Raw genomic sequence first — 17,220 nt, 5'->3', positions numbered from 1 at the left:
TTGGACATGCATATGGCACAAATACACATAAATAAAAAATAAAAATAAATCTAAAAAATTTAAAAAATACTATTAAAGACTAGAATCAAAGTTCAACCACTTAAAAAGAAACCACAATAATTTTCAATATATAAATGTTTATAAATGATTGCACTTTGGTTAGAATTGTTTCTCTATAAAATAATTAAATAAAACATATTCTCTTTACTCTGATTCCTGTCCTAGCTGAGGCCAGTGTGTCTTCCCATAAAGAGTTCCCAGAGAGACATCACCATGCCTGTAAGAGGACAGCTGACACTGGAAACTGGAACTTATTGGAATACCCAGTAATACCTCCCAATTGTGAAAGGTACCCATTTTTAAAAGGGGAGAAACTCAGAAATGGAGCAGGAACCAAGGTCTAAAGGGGAAAGTCTGTGCTCTAACTATGGGAACCTGACCTGAGGACATGACTATCAATCAGAAAATAGTTCCTTTGCTGCACATGAGGTTGGATATAACACACAGAACTGCGTCTGTAACTCATTCCAGACAACTCAGTTCCAAATGTGAAAAAGTTTACAAAGGTGATACTAAAATATTCCCTCCCAAGGGTGGGGGAGTAGGAGAGGGCAGAAGACCTAATCCCTTACTGATGTGGGATTCCCCTCTGTATGCTGTGAATTTTATTACCATTGGTTAATAAATAAGCTGCTTTGGCCTACGGAAGGGCAATAGCCAGGCAGGAAATCTGAACAGAGATACAGAGAAAGAGTAGGCTGCGGAGGTGGGGCTACTTGCTGCATACAGGGTCTAAGAGCCCTTGATGTACAAGTATGAGAGGTTGAGTTTAGATTTTAGCACCCATGTAAAAAACTGGGCATGGCTGCATGAATTCCTTTAACCCCAGCATTGGTGGGGACATAGACAGGAGGATTGCTGGTGTTTGTTGGATGACCCCAGGTTCTGTGAAAGATCCTGTCTCAAGGGAAGGAAGCAGAGAGTGAGAGGATACTCTGTCACTTCCTCTGGTGTCTACATGAGCCCACACCTACACACACATGTATATATACATGTGATATATATATATATCACTCACACACATATACATACTCCAAAAATAAAAAACATAATCTCTAAGCATTCAATACTAACCAGCAGGTGTAATTCTTACTTGATAACTGTTTTGTTATATGTAATTTTGCTATGTTAAAGTTAAAGTTTCATATTTTTTTTTATTTAAACAGAAAGGGAGAGGTGATGTTGGAGTCCCCTCTGTGTGCTGTGATTACCATTAATGAATAAAGAAACTGCCTTGGCCTGTTGATAGGGCAGAACTTAGGTAGGCAGGGAAGAGGGAACTGAATGCTGGGAGAAGGAAGGTGGAGAAAGAGACACTATGGATCCGCTGCCAGAGATAGACGTGCTGGAACTTTGCTGGTAGGCTACGACCTTGTGGTGATATAAGGATTAATAGAAATGGGTTAAATTAAGATGTAAGAGTTAGCTGATATATATAGTTATAGCTAATGGGCCAAGCAGTGATTTAATTAATACAATTTCTGTGTGATTATTTCGGGCTTAGCGAACAGGGCAGCTGGAAACCAACAAAAGCAGGCCCTCCTCCAACACTGTTCTGTATTCTTGTCCCTTGCAAGAAAAGTAACGTTGAGAGGACCAACTTAATATGGGTATGGTGATACACATCTATAATCTCAGGACCCAGGAGGACTGTTGCAAGTTCAAGGTTGGCCATATAGTCAGTTCTGGACTAGCTAGGGCTACATGGTAAGACCCTACCTCAACATATATGCTCCTGCCCCCAAATTAATATTTTTGTTTTGCCTTTAATTTTTTTCCTGTCTTTAAAGATTAAAACAATATTTTAGTTTTTACTTATAAGTAAAAAATACATATGTGTATGTATGTGTCAATGAAGGTGCCTGTGGAGTCCAGAAGAGAGTATCAGATTTTCTGGAGCTAGAGTTACAAGTGATTATTGAGTTGCTTGATGTAGATGCTGGGATCCACATTCAGGTCCTCTGTAAAAATGGCAAGTGCTCTAAGTTTTTATTTTTAAATTACATTTAATTACTTATTCTTATTTATATTCTGCCTATCCATCTATCCATGTCTTTCTCTGAGGATGTATATATGTATGTACCATGGACATGTGTGGAGATCAGAAAAGAGCTTGTGGGAGTTGGTTATTTTCTTATTATCATGTGAGTACTGGGGATTGAACTCAGGCTACAAGGTTCGTGGCAAGTGCCTTTACCTGCTAATCCATATTGCCAGTTCTTTTTAAGTTCTTTATAAGCTAGTCTCCTTTGCTTATTGAAATGTCTATTTCACAGAATGAAATGCTGCATGAGCCAAGAAAAGTCAACTGAGATGATTACCTTAAGTGCTGCAGCTCTGCCTACAACAGACTTAAGAAAGCAATGTTCTCCAACCATCTTACCTGGCCAGCAGATCTATCCCCCAACCCTGCTCTCAAATCACTATCTTCAGTACAAGTTCTGTCTGGCTTATAGAGTATTAGCTCTTTGTAGAAATCCCATATTCTACACACTAAACAATACAAAATCACTTCTTCATGAAGTAAAAGAAGACAAAAGCAGATAGAAGTGGGCTATAAAGATAGCCTCTTGATATCCTTACCAGTCCAGAGGGACTTTGGTTAAAAGCAACACTCCTATAAAGCCAACACAGTCTTAGAATTTTAAAACTTTTCTTTGGTGGAGATACCATGGTATACATGTGGAGGTCTGACGGCAGCTTTTGGGAATCAGTTCTCTCCTGCCATGCAAATCCTGGGGGACTGAACCTAAGTTCAGCTGTCAGGTTAGTGCCAAGTGTCCACTGAGCCACCTCACCAGTTTTCAGCCAACATAGTCTTATTTGCTTGTACAGTCACTGATGGGATTGAATTTGCTCTGTAGACTGGCCTCTGTAAAGTTTTTCTTAAAAGAAGAATAAGTAGCAGGCAGCTATAGCTTCCTTAAGCCCTGTATGAAGTCATACAGGCATTTCTGAGATTTAAAATGGAGGGTTCTGTTCTTCCTAATAAGTATAAACAATCACTAATATTGAGGTATCAGAAGATCCTGGGTAAGACATACTGGTATCAATTAAGATAACAAGGAAATCTAATTATTCAGACTTTTGAAAAAGCAAGCTAAAATGTTTCAGTCCTTATGAAGCAATATGAAATGGGAAGGTTCTGCCAGCAGGACTGCTTCTGTATTTCTCCAGTTAGTGTTGGGCTGCATATGGGACTGCATGTAGGGTTGTATGTAGAAGTGGAGGACCAGAACTCACTCAAAGAGTAAGGGACATCAATACTATTCCCCCACCCTGACATAGAGGGACCCTTTAGGAAACAGACATAAGCATTCTTCCAGCAGTGAAGTGTTGATACTTCTCATTCAGACTCAGTCTGTGCTAACCTTCCCTCCCTCTCTTTCCCTGCTGCTTTTGGGTCAGAATTTCTACTCTTTGCCCATGCTGGTCTTGAAATTTTGGTGATCCTCTTACCTTTGCACCCCAGTGTTGAGATTATAGTTACCACATCTCACATCTGGCTTTTATTTTATTTTATTTTGTGTGTGTGGGTGAGGGGAGCTTAGTTTTCTTTTTTTGAAGTGGGGTGGAGTGGGCAGGGTCTTTGTAGCACAGGTTGGCCTAGAACTCACTGTGTAGGTATTTCCTTCAACTGAAACCCTACTTCAGAAATAAAGCTTATGTAAAAACCACTCAATAAAGGTAGAGAATTTCTGTTCTCCAAGAACACATTCTCTAACCAATGAAACTTAACTATCAATTGACAGAAGGAATAAGGAAAGACCTTTCAGGCTAACAGCTTAGAGTAAGAATGGCACTGAAGGGAACCTTAGGATGACAGACTAACCTGAGGCTGTAACAGCGTGGCACAGGGAAAGACTATGTTAGGAGAAAAGCTTCAACCCACAGTCTGAACTAGCGTCCTACATTGCATCCCTAGATCATCACTGAAGGTTTCACAATAGCAATAGTCTAATCTCTGGAACCAAGACTCAGAGTATATCACAATTCTATCAGAACCCTCTTCAAAGCCTTCTTCCTGGTCTCCTGGCCTCAGGGACAGTAATTACTGTCCACAAGTTAAACAAGCCAAAAAGTAAAGTGTACCACAGACTAGCAGCCCCTCTGACATCATCTGCTTCTCACCACCCCCAAGTCCCATCAACTTCATTCCAAATTTCTATCTGAGTGCATAATGCTCTGCACTCATCCCCGCTGCCACCATCTCAGGACAAATTCTCAATGCCTTTCTTCTGGACAAAAGATTTGCCTGTATTCATTTAGGTTCTCTGTGAAGTTGAAGGTAAAATAAAAGGGAAAAGAAAAGCCCAACTCCAAGGGGATGCTTATGTTTGCTTACCAGCCCTCCAGTTTTTAAAATAAAGAGCAAAGGTTTTGGGCTGGAGTACACCTAAGTGGTGTAGTATTTGCCTAAAAATGCATGAAGTTCCTGCACCCAAACCAATGACGCTCAAGCATTTCCCAGACCCTCCAAACACCAAGAATCTAAATGTGGCCTCTGCAGTCTTATGTTTTTAGGCCCTGCATCTAGACCTCTTCATTTCTAAGCCTCACCTCATATTCTCTCACTTTTCACCTTTATCACACCCTGAGTTCACCCTGTTTGTTCCCCCCCGGTTTATGTGTTACTGACTGCCAGTCCTTTCTGTAAGCTCCAGTGGGTATTTGCCAAGGAATAAAATCTTTCTGACTTCATGAAGCTCATGGTTAAGTGGCAAGTGACAGAAACACAGAAACCAGTAACCCAACTATGTCGACTACGGAATCCACCATGAAGAAAAGAACAGGGTACTTCGAGGAAAGGGGTAACAGAAGGAGGAAACCTTACTTCACATGGAAAGCTCAGAGGCTCCTATAATGGGACATTCAAACTGAGCTCTTAAAGATAGAAAAGGAAGCCCTTACTTTAACGAAGTGAGAGAAATCACTATTTCTGAAGGTGTCAAGTGCCAAGAGAACAGATGGGAATTTCATCATGGAGAGATACACATAGAATTTAAGAATGCAGCAATTCAAAAAGAGAAAAGGGATTTATCTTTTCACTGCAGTGAAACCTTATGACCATGTTAGCCAAAAATGTTTAAGAAGAGCCCAAGGATGCAGGGTAAACAGGCAGTCTTCATTCCTCAACCTAGAGCAGTATATGGATGGCTGTATTCAAGGCTTACATAACCAGTGAGTCAGCAGAAAGGCAGGTGTCAATGGACAGTTTCTGTGCCTGCTCTAAGCTCCTAGGAAACTAGGCTGTGCCTGCTGTTGAGAGGAGGGGTCCAAGGACAAGATCTAAGTTTGGCCAACGAAACACAGATCTCCCAACAACACATGGCCAAGTTACAGTGAAGAAAAGGAAACCTTTATTCTTAGAAAATATAATAGGATCCAACTCAGACTGGACTAGAGCCAGATAATTCTGGCAGGACTTCATGAATCTAATGTAATCTCTTTCTTTCTCTTTTCTTTCTTTCTTTTTTTTTAAAATTGAGACAGGGTCTCCTTATTTATTTATTCAGGGTTGTCTGGGAACTCTCTATGAAGATCCATTTCTTTAACTCAAAATAAACATCCATATTAAGATGCTTAAATTTGCTAAAATCAAAACCTACACCTTAAAGAGAAAATGTTCATTATCTTATTTTAGTGGTCAAAATAATGTCAGGATTGTTCCGTCTTTTTCCTGAGGTGCTGGGGCTGGATGAGGGCTACTTTCTACATTTGTCTTTTCTCTAGTAAAGGCTACTATGTAGTAACACTAACAGAAAAAGTCTGCATGACAGAATTGGGTCTGACAAAGAAAAAGGTACAAAAGCGAACACAAAAGGAAATTCAGTTATAATAGAGGGCCGAGAGATGCAGCTCAAACCAGCCCTGGATACTGAACAGCAACGACAAAGAGCCCGAGACAGACCTCCACCAACACACAGCATGAAAATAGCAGACTACTCATTCTGCCTTCCCCCACATCCACACTCATGTTTCCAGCCTACTACTGTTCCAGGGGCAATGACCCAGTAACAGGATGAAGGCTTTATTTTTCCTTCCCCACCGCAAGCTTTAGGAAAATCCTGGAAAAAAAATAAGGTAATTACAAATACCCAAAGACATTTTTTTTTTGAAAAGAAGAAAAAGACCTAATTGTGAGTGAGCACCCCACAATCTAGAAATGCTTAGTTTCTAACTGCTCATGGGTAGCTGAGAAAAGCCTGATGATTATATCTGAAGGTCACAACCCGAGTAAGCAGCAAAAATATCTTTTCTGGCTCTCTTGCTCATCCTTTTCCACCCAACATGATTCTGCAGAATGGATACTGCTAAGATGCAATTCTATGTAGCTGATACAGAAAAATTAAGAAAAGAACAACAAAGAAAACCCCTCATCATAACACATTTATCTTACCAAAAACCCCCGTCAGGCAGTCTGCTGATTTTGCTTGCCACAAAGCCCATCCTTCATTTGTGAACACCAGAGCAAGCTCAGATTGTGAAAACAAATCATAACCTCTCTTGGCCATAAGCGCTTTCCATTTGTTCCGGCTTCCAAATTGCAGAGGAGCTGTGGCAGATTCTGTCACTTTCCCACATTGTAAATGAGGGCAGCTACCACTGGGGACACATCCTCCACCAAAGGGTTGGGCACAGTGAAGCTTCTAGGCGATCCTTCCTTCGGCTTCTCACCTTCAATCTCAGAGAAGCGGCTTGCACACAACAGGCAGGTGCAGCGGCACCACATCAACACTCCACATAGTTGATGCTCTGCAGTGCAGTGCCCACCTCGGTCTACACACTCAGTTCTGTCTTCTGCATCAACTCAGTAGCCTTACATCTGGGCGCCAGGAAGACTGTGCTGAATAAATACAAAGCTTCAGTCTAACACACACACACACTCTCTCTCTCTCTCTGGTTTGCTAGGGCTGCTAAATGCAAATGAACAGTTTGACTCTGAGAGCAAAGACAGTATCTGCCTCTCAGCTCCAGTTGTGAGCATCTTTTATAAAAGACAAAAGCTTCCAACTGGTTGGATTTAAAGCTACAGGACATTATTTCCACATTTACATTTGTCTCCTCATTTAGACAATGGTTGAGGACAGTTAACAAAGTAAAACCAATTCTCAACAAAATAACACTCTGAGGTAGCTTAGTCCAGTCAATACAATTGAAAGGCAACCTATACAGATTTCCATTAACCACCAGGAGACAATTCTACTTTCCCAATGTTTCTTCTTTGTTTTCTATCCTACGTTTGGAAAACGATGTGACAATTGAGTAGGAATAAAAACAGTGAGCAAGAATTTAGGCAAGTGAGTATGAGACCCTAAAATCTGACACTACAGACAGGAAAAACCACTTCTTGGAAAGCACTGCAACCCTAAGATCCAGTACTGGATGCAAAAACCATGTAGAGAGCTCAGGCCCGGGTCTGGTCTGTTCGGATGTTCTGTTGTTTTTGAGGAAGAATATCACCATGCAGGCAGGCTGTACTCAAGATCCTCCTGCTCTGCTTTATCTATAGTCTCACCACTTCACAGAAATCAAACAAATCATGGATTTCTATGTTCTATTGCTCTCCTCATTCCTTGCACAAGGGTTTCTTACTGAACCTGAAGCTGGCTCTCACCCCTTTTAAAACCAGCCTAGCTGGCCAGAAAGCCCCAGAAATTCTGTCTCTTTCCCAGAGCTCCCAGCATGTTGTTACAGACACTTGTGACCCACTCCTGACTGTTTATGTGGGTGCTAGGACCCTAACTTAGGTCCTCAAGCTTTTGTAGAAAACACTCTTACCCATTTAGCCATCTCTTCCGGCCTCGCCACCGTGATTTCTATTCCTCCAATTTGTTTTATAAATGCAAATATTTTCTGTTACTCGAAAACAGTAGCTCTTGTGATTTCAATTTTTATTTTGAGAATAAACATTTATTATTAAGTAATGTCATATATATTTGCACACTAAAATTTGATGTAACATTTTAAATAGTTACTTTAAGTATTTAATATTTTCAACCTAGTATAAAATCTATTAGGGAATACTTTTCCTTATAATTATACAGCTGAATGCTGGGGATTATGTTCTCTCCTGCAGGCAGGTAATGTTACAATTCTGAAATTTGAAGCAAAATTGTTCCCACTGATAGGTATTTCCAATGCTCCTTCCCTTCTGGGACACATGTGCAAGATAACATTTCCCACATCTCCTAGTAATCTTGTGATCAGTTATACCAATGGATTGTGAAGAAAGGCAGTAAGTATGTCATCTGGTCAAAGCATTTCCAAGAAGCTCTGTAGGTTCTCATTTTAACACTGTGACACTGAAGCATGCAAGACAAAGTGCCTTGGTTGAGCCCATGCTATATGGATAGTAGCCCTGGAGAGTTGCCTGGGCCTAAAGCAGGCCTTTTGTTTGAGAAATGCTCACTGTACATTTATTGGTTTTTTTAAAAGTATATTTGAGAAACAGGCAGAAAGCATGCTTGTAATCTCAAGAGATAGAAGCAGGAAGGTCAAGAATTCAAAGTCATCTTAGGTAGCAATGTGATGCCATCTCAAAGAATTAAAAAAAGGGGCTTAGAGTTTAGCAGGTAGACGTGCCTGGCGAGCACCAAGGCCTGGGATAATTTTTCAGGACTACAAAAGAAAACAAACAACAAACAGGAATGGAAAAGGTGTAGTATCCAGGTATGATGGGAACACGCTTATATTCTCATTGTTCCAGAGATAGAAGTAGGAGGGTTGGGATCTCAAGACCAGCATGAGCTACATAGCAAGTATGGGGCCAGTCTATGCTGTATGAGATCCAGTGTCAACAAAGACAGACAGACAGACAAAACAAAGAAAAAGTCCTTTAAGGTCTATCCCAGATATTAATGGATTCAACTGATAGAATGGAGAGCTGAATAGATGAGCTGCATAGAAAGGATGGGCTTGTGGGTTACTACAGTCTGACCATGTATCTTCTTGTCTCTCAAAGTAGTGCCATTTTGATTTTGCTGACTTTGGTTCTCTCAATATTCTTTCCTAACAGGTTCTAGTTTTGTTTCTGATTTATTAACGAGTCTTCTCTGATGACAGCACTGAAAAAGAATTTGGTTCTACTGTCTGACTATATGGTAGTCTCTGGAGAAGACTGACAGGTATCTATTTTTCTCTGTGAGCCAAGAGACCACAAAGCAGTTCATCCAGTCTGTTAGGATTTTCTTTTTGGCCACTTGCTTATGCTGAGAGTAGTTCAATTGAATTGGTACATACTGTGAAGAACAGCTCTTCCAGAGAAGGACTGGTGAGGTCTCAGGAGTTTGGGTTTACTCTAGGACATGGCTGAGAAGCTGTTAGAAGCTCAGTCACAGATCTCCTTGTTTCTGTTTGTTATTCAGAAAGGACATGTTCTTTGACTATGTAGTATGAAATGCTGTAGACAGAAATGCTACTTTATTTATTTATTTTGGTTTTTCGAGACAGGGTCTTGCTGTAGTTTTTTTAGAGCCTGTTCTGGAACTAGCTCTTGTAGACCAGGCTGGCCTCGAACTCACGGAGATCTGCCTGCCTCTGCCTCCCCAATGCTGGGATTGAAGGCATGCGCCACCACCGCCCGGCGACAGAAATGCTAATTATCTTTAAGGATAAGTCTCTTACTCCCCTCCCCCATAGACAGGATCTCTTATATCCGAAGCTGGCCTCACACCCCTATGTAGTCTCTTAAAACAGTACTTTATTGGCTTTCTGAGCTAAATAAGCATGTAAATATCCCTAAAATTCCAATAAACTCATGAAGATTTAATACTTTAAATATGGTAGACAGAGAAAAAATCCATCTTATAGTTCAGAAACATTTAAAATTATGCACAGGCTGAGGGAAGAGTGTGACACACTCAGTGACAGAATGTGTACTTAGCATAGGTGACACCTAGAGTTCACAACAAAAACCACCACACATACACTCATGCACTTGGGTAAGTGTATTCAGCACATCAAGCCTGAGTTGCTGCATGCATTTTTAAAAAAGATTTATTTATTTATTATATATAGTATATGTATGCCTGCAGGCCAGAAGAGGGCATCAGATCTCATTACAGATGTTTGTGAGCCACCATGTGGTTGCTGGGAATTGAACTCAAGAACCTTTGGAAGAGTAGGCAGTGCTCTTAGCCACTGAGCCATTTCTCCAGTCCTGCTGTATACATTCTTACTTCACTTGGGTTTATTCTTTGATGTACAGAAAAGCTCATCTGAACTTTCTAAACTTAGATTTACTGATGAAAAAAAAAGGAAAAAGAAAAAAAGAATATTACTCTTTCTATAGCACAGGGTTTGTGTTCAATAAAATGAGTATCAGGATATCAGGAATGAGGCCATACCCTTTAAGCCCAGAATTTTAAGGCTGAAAACATTGGGATTGCTGAGTTCAAGGCTGGCTGGGGTTAGATAGCAAGACCCTGTCTCAAAATACAAAACAAAATCTAGGCTTGGTAGTGCAGTCTTATAACCAATCATAACATCTGTGAGGATGAGGATTGTTATCAGTTTAAGCACAACCTGGTCTACATAGTGAGTTCCAAGCTAGACAGTGCCACACAGTGAGATATCATCTCAGAAACTCCAAACAGACACAACATAAGAAACCTGAAGGACAACACTAACAAAATTTTTATGGCCATGCTAGCCAATATTTCCAAGACTTTATGGTATTTAAAACCATTTTATTTTTGCAGCAATGAGGACTGAACTTGGGTCATTAGGCCATCTTGCTGACCTGAAAATGGCTCTTAGCTATCCCCTTCACCGTTTTTTTTTTTTTAAAAATAGTTTATAATTGATTCAGGTGCCTGGAATAACATTGGGAACAAAGTGACAGAACTGCAAAGTATTAAGTCCCTTTGTTTATGAAGAGACAGGAAGAAGAAAAAAGACTGTTATTCATTTCCCAAGTACAGTGGGAACTCTTCCAGAATTTGAAAGAAGGGAAATGTAGAAAAACAAATGTATTTGCTTTAGGAATATTCTGCTGAAAAGATGCTGTAGAAACTGTCGCCATGTTTGGAAACTGACATTTTGGTAGGTGTGAGTCCTTGGCTTGCTGATCAATATCTTCATCTGTAATAAATAATTTTTTTCTGTGTAATTTCCTCAGAAAACAAAAAACACTTTCTGGATTTTTCTTCTTCTATTTGTCGAGGCAACAAAGGGACTCACATAGTCCAAGCTGGCCTTAAACTCACTACGTAGTAAAGGATACCCATAAACTTTTGCCTCTACCTTCCAAGTGCCAGAATTACAGATGTACAATATCCCCAATTATCTTCCTGGCTTTGCTATGGTCTGAATTATTAAGATACTGAATAACATTATAATACAGAAGGGTAACCACAAATCCACTATAACTATGCATTTCATAAAGAAATAGTAGCAAGGACTTTGAAGGTGCCAACAAAAGAGATGGCCAATGATTAAGGAGTTAGAAATAGTAATTACTTTAATTTGATTACTACAGATCATTCAGATAGATCTGATTATCACGGGTAGGGGTTTGTAGTACACTCAGGGGCATAAGCATGATGAGTTGGGCTTTAGCACCACAAACAAACAAAAACCAAGACTGGAGAGATGGTTCAGAGGTTAAGAGCGCTGGCTGCTCTTCCAGAGGTCCTGAGTTCAATTCCCAGCACCCACATGGTGGCTCACAACCATATGAGATCTGGTGCCTCTGCATGCAGACATACATGTGGACAGAACAGTGTATTTTTAATAAACAAATAAACCTTAAAAAAAACCAAAAAACCCAAACAAAAAACAACTTAAAAAGCAAAAACAAAGGAAAATATCAGTTCTTAGAGAAAAAGGCTATTTTTTGGGAAGGCACTAGGGATCTTAGTAGGATAGTCCTTTATTTGTTTACAGTAGTATGTTCTTTCATTATATTGATTAAACAACCAGGTACTCTCTTTTTTCTTGACTTTTTCAGAGAGGATTTCTCTGTGTAGCCCTGGCTGTCCTGGAACTTGCTCTGTAGATCAGGCTGGTCTCATAACTCAGAGATCTACCTGTCTCTTCCTCCAATGTGCTGAGATTAAAGGCATGGGCCAACACATATTGGCTTTAGGTTCTTAAACGGGCCCACATTGAGTTTGTTAACATTTTTTAAAATATTTATTTATTTATTATGTATACAATATTCTTTCTGTGTGTATGCCTGCAGGCCAGAAGAGGGCACCAGACCTCATTACAGATGGGGTTGTGAGCCACCATGTGGTTGCCGGGAATTGAACTCAGGACCATTGTAAGAGCAGGCAATGCTCTTAACCACTGAGCCATCTCTCCAGCCCTAACTTTTTGTTTTTATGACCCATGATCTCATTATGTAGCCCAGGCTGGCCTCCAATTCATGATCTTCCTGCCCTAGTCCTGCCAAAGGATTACAGGTCTATACCAGGGTGTGGTGGTACACACCTTTAATCCCAGTACTCAGGAAGCAAAGGCGCGAGGTCTCTGTGAGTTCAAGGCTAACCTGGTATAAACAGAGTTCCAGGTCAGCCAGGGCTACCAGTTGAGCCAAGAGGTACTGGGATGAGAGGTAAATGAAATAGTCATGAATGGTAGAGAACAAATTTGTAGGGAAGGCCTTAGTCAGCTGGGAATCCGTAGCCCTCAAGGAATCTTCTGTGTCAGCCCTCTCCAAACCCCCAAACTAGCTCAGTTCAAAGTAAGAAATTGTATTAACTTCCCACTGGAATTCAGGATGAGGAAAATTTTTGTTTGACTACAGCAGCTCTCAATTATGTAAAAGCTAACACCAGCCAGTGGGCAGGGGAAGCAAACTACAAAGCAAGGAGCTGGAAATGGTCATATGAGCATCTAAATAGGGCAAGCATTTTCTTTTACTGTTAGAGCCAATTAGTTCAGAAAGCAGGACACAGTTTTTTTTTTCTTAGTGGCAGAGTTTTAAGATTTCCAAAAAGAACATTGGCACTGACCATTTCAGACTAGCTAAAACAATACTTCAAAAATGAGTACAAGGGCTGGGCATGATGGTACCTGTGTTTAATTCCAGGACTCAGGAGGCAGAGGCAGGTGAGTCTCTGTGAGTCTGAAGTCAACTATATAGTTAGTTCCAGGACAGAAAGGGTTATGAAGAGACACTGTTTCAATAATAGCAGAGTATAGGGAGTGATGGGATGGCTCAGTGGGTGGAGACACTCAATGACTTGAATTTGATGTCCAGAATCTATACATGCACCTACAGATATATGTATGTGAACACATGCAAGCACACAAACAAATGTGAAAAGTGCAGTATTTAATAAGCGCTTACTACTAAGGCTCTGCCTATCTCAAAAGAACTATTTATAATGTCATTCCCTACTGCCTGGTCTGTCTTCTGTTTCTATAACAAAATCCTAGAAACCATGTGATTGGTAGGGATATAAGTTTATTTAGCTCACAGTTCTGGAAGCTGGATGTCAAAGTGGATAGCACTGGTACCTGGGTTAGGGTTTTCCTGCTGCACTAACAAAGTACAGGCATTTTATGGTGAGACTGGGCAAGAATGTTGATGCTGCTCTCTCTTCATGAAGCTGCTTAGGCTACTGTGGAGGCCCCACTCGAATGTCATCTAATCCTAATTATTTCCAGTGGACCCTCCTCCAAATATCATTACCATTATATGTGGAAATCACATTTTATCATAAGAACTTTTAGGAGGTATATTCTAATCCACGGCAATCATTTTAAGGGCAAAGGGTGCTTCGGGGCGCTGTTTCATAGCAGTGATCATCATAAATCCTGCATGGTGACACATGGCCTTATATAAGGAAGTGCTGGGAAACTCCAAACAAATGAAGAGGTGTGCAAAACTTTACTTTGTAAGAGGAAGAGCCCAGGATTCTCAAGGTGATGAGAATAGAGAACATCTTTAAACCCAAAGTTCACAAGGCACAACTGTTTTCAAGGTTTCCAGGAAGATAAAAATAACATTTCATCTATTTAATTTTGTTTGGAACTCAAAACTGCACATGGTATTGCTATATTAATACTATTCAGAAACATGCCTGGCTATTAAGATTGTGAGTTTGTGGTTTGACTGGGTTACATAAAAGACCCTGTTCCAATTTGAAGGAAGAAAAACACCTATCTGGCTCTAAGTTCTTTACTTTTTGTTATTTTAAATGAAAATAATGTCCAATGTTATAAAGAAACATTTTCAAAATAGTAGCCTTTCCCTTCCCTTTTTGGCAGCAGTAAAGATTGAGCCTATACCTTAAACATCCAGGGCAAGTGAAATTTCACTGATTGACAGTCTCAGAATAGCAGTTTCTTCAGGAGAGAAAGCAAACAACCAACCAAGACTCTTGGTGCGGGGCATTCTCTCCATGGTAGAGTGTAAGGATTCAGGTTCAAGCTCAGAACAAGGAAAAGAACAAATAAACCACAGAACCCAGGCTGACTAAAGAGTTGTAATCTTCCAAATGATCTTCTATGCTAAATAAAGTAACTCAGTAATTTCAAAAGAAGAAAATGAATCATCATAACTTACTATACTACCAGAAAGCTACCACTCAGAGGAGGCACGGGTAAACTATGCTTTTAAAAAATGCTAACAGGGGCAGAAGATGGTCTGTGGAGAAAGTGATTGCCAGGCAAGTGTAAAGTCTGGAGTTCAGATTCATAGACCCTAGGTAAATGCTGGGTAGGTGTGACAGCCTGCCTGTGATCCCAGGAGCAAGCTGGCGAGGTGGACTAGACAAAGTGAGAAACCCAGGTTCAAATGAGAAACTCTGCCTCAATATATATGGTGGAGGGCAATTGAGGAAGATAACCTAAATCAACTTCAGGCTTCTACATGTACTCACAAACACAAATACACACATATGTTCACATCACCCACATACATAGGTAAATGCACTAAAGGGGCTGGACAGATGGCTCAGAGGTTAAGAGCACTGGCTGTTTTTACAGAGGATCCGGTTTTGGTTCCCAGCACCCACATTGGGGCTTACAATCAACTGTAATGCCAAAACAAACAAACAAACAAACCCAAACAAACAACAAACAAAAAGTCAGGTGTGTGCAGTGGTGGCACACACCTTTAATCCCAGCACTAGGGGAGGTAGAGGCAGGTGGAGTTAGTTCCAGGGCAGACACCAACTCTACACAGAGAAACCCACAGGACTGAAATCTCAAGGTCCAAATCAGGAGCAGAAGGAGAGAGAGCACGAGCATGGAACTCAGGACCGCGAGGGGTGCACAATGGGGATGTTCTATTGGGAACTCACCAAGGCCAGCTGGCCTGGGTCTGGAAAAGCCTGGGATAAAACCGGACTCTCTGAACATAGCGGACAATGAGGACTACTGAGAACTCAAGAACAATGGCAATGGGTTTCTGATCCTACTGCACGCACTGGCTTTGTGGGAGCCTAGGCAGTTTGGATGCTCAACTTACTAGACCTGGATGGAGGTGGGGGTTCCTTGGACTTCCCACAGGACAGGAAACCCTGATTGCTTTTCGGGCTGGGGGGAGACTTAATTGGGGGAAGGGGAGGGAAATGGGAGGCGGTGGCAGGGAAGAGACAGAAATCTTTAATAAATAAATTAAAAAAAAAAAGAAAAACAAAACAAAACAACCCCCCAAACAAATCATCTGTAACTCTATTTCCAGGGGATCTTATGTCTTCTTCTGACCCCTGTAGGTAGTGCATACACATAGTGAATAAAGATACATGCAGGCAAAACACTCATAAACATAAAAATTAATAAATATTTTAAAAATGCATTGCTGCACGCCTTTAATCCCAGCACTTGGGAGGCAGAGGCAGGTGAATCCCTGTGAGTTTGAGGCCAGCCTGGTCTACAAGAGCTAGTTCCAGGACAGCTAGGAATGTTACACAGGGAAACCCTGTCTCAAAAAACAAACAAACAAACAAACAAACAAAAAGCATTGCTATTTACCACTTGAAAAGCCGTTTTCATGCTATATTCCATCACTGTTAGACGGTTATAACTCTCTTGAAAGTCCTACTTAGATAGCTATGAGATTTCTAATCTCAGGTGAAGAACATGCCAGTCAAGTGTTGACAGAGATTCTTTGCTCAGCCAAAACTTCTGTAGCTATCTGAGCTTTTTCCTGAGCACATCTGTGTCCTTCTTAAAATCCAATTCTAGACAAATTGGTTAAGTAAGTTCTGTTTAGAACTCCTTCCTTGATACATATTCTCTTCAGTGTCTGACCTGGCTCTCTGTCTTGTCTGTCTGTCTTTTGGGGAAAATCTTGTCAAGTCAGGCCAACCAGGACACACCAGCTCATGTACTCTTTCCCACCAAGGGACCGACAGCCTGTTCCACTGTGCTTCAGCAAGCACAACTGAATAATTGCTTTTGTAATAGGTAATTGTATAAATATGAAAAATAAACATTGTCAGAAAATAAGAAAACTGCTAAAAATAATATTTGATGAGTTAGTTCAAGTCAATGTGAAAACAAAGGTTTATTTTAATTTGTTCTTTGCAAAATATCAGTTGTCACAGATGGCTTGGGGAAAAAAAGTACAAAACCATGACACCATTTAACCACTTAGCTTTATCACTGTTGCTTTGCCACTAAACTGCAGAAAACACAGAGTTTCAAAGAAATGCTTTTTTTTTTTTTTTTTGGATTTTAAGACAATTACCAGAATGAAAAAAAAGAGCTATAACAAGAATGAAGAAGCAGGAGTGAAGCTATCAGCTGGCAACTTACCAATAGGAAATCTTTCTAACCTCTTTGTATTACAAATAAAGGAATAAATAACCAGTTTTTCAGCCTTTCATCCTTCCTCTTAAGATGCCATCACATGATAGTATTCTATTGTTTGGGAACATTAAGCTCAAAACACTAGGTCACAGTAAATGGGTTTGAAGTATGCTAGTGTCTGCATAGAAGACAGATTTGAATCCTTGTTTTTCTACCCATTTCCTCTGAGACTGTGATTTATAAGGCACTTGCAGTCAAGCCTGATGAGCTAGCTGGTTTGATCCCCAGAACCCACATGGTGGCAGGAGAAAACTGATTCCTGCAAATCGTCTATCTGATCTTCACACATATACTATGATGCCCCCCTCTAATATATAATTAAAATAACTAGAAGTTTAGGCCAAGAAACAGGAAGAGAACAGACAAAGCATAAACAGGCTTGCTCAA

General features: G+C 40.4%; 1 protein-coding gene across 7 annotated transcripts in view; it reads right to left on the bottom strand.

The window, feature by feature from the left end:
* Tmcc1 (transmembrane and coiled-coil domain family 1) overlaps window positions 1–17,220 on the bottom strand; it is a 196,685-nt gene that overhangs the window by 31,706 nt on the left and 147,759 nt on the right. Inside the window, exon 1 of one of the 7 annotated variants that reach the window (XM_075983076.1) lies at window positions 6,461–7,043. The exons of 5 other annotated variants lie outside the window; for them this stretch is intronic. The gene's annotated coding sequence lies outside the window, so the exon portion shown is untranslated. Of the gene's footprint in view, window positions 1–6,460; window positions 7,044–17,220 lie in introns of those variants that run through there. One more of the 7 variants, XM_075983077.1, reaches the window with a different exon arrangement.

Source organism: Microtus pennsylvanicus, chromosome 8 (genome assembly GCF_037038515.1).
Source record: "Microtus pennsylvanicus isolate mMicPen1 chromosome 8, mMicPen1.hap1, whole genome shotgun sequence".
Taxonomy (NCBI): domain Eukaryota; kingdom Metazoa; phylum Chordata; class Mammalia; order Rodentia; family Cricetidae; genus Microtus; species Microtus pennsylvanicus.
Note: the sequence above shows the minus strand (reverse complement) of the source record. Positions and strands in the feature narration are given on the sequence as shown.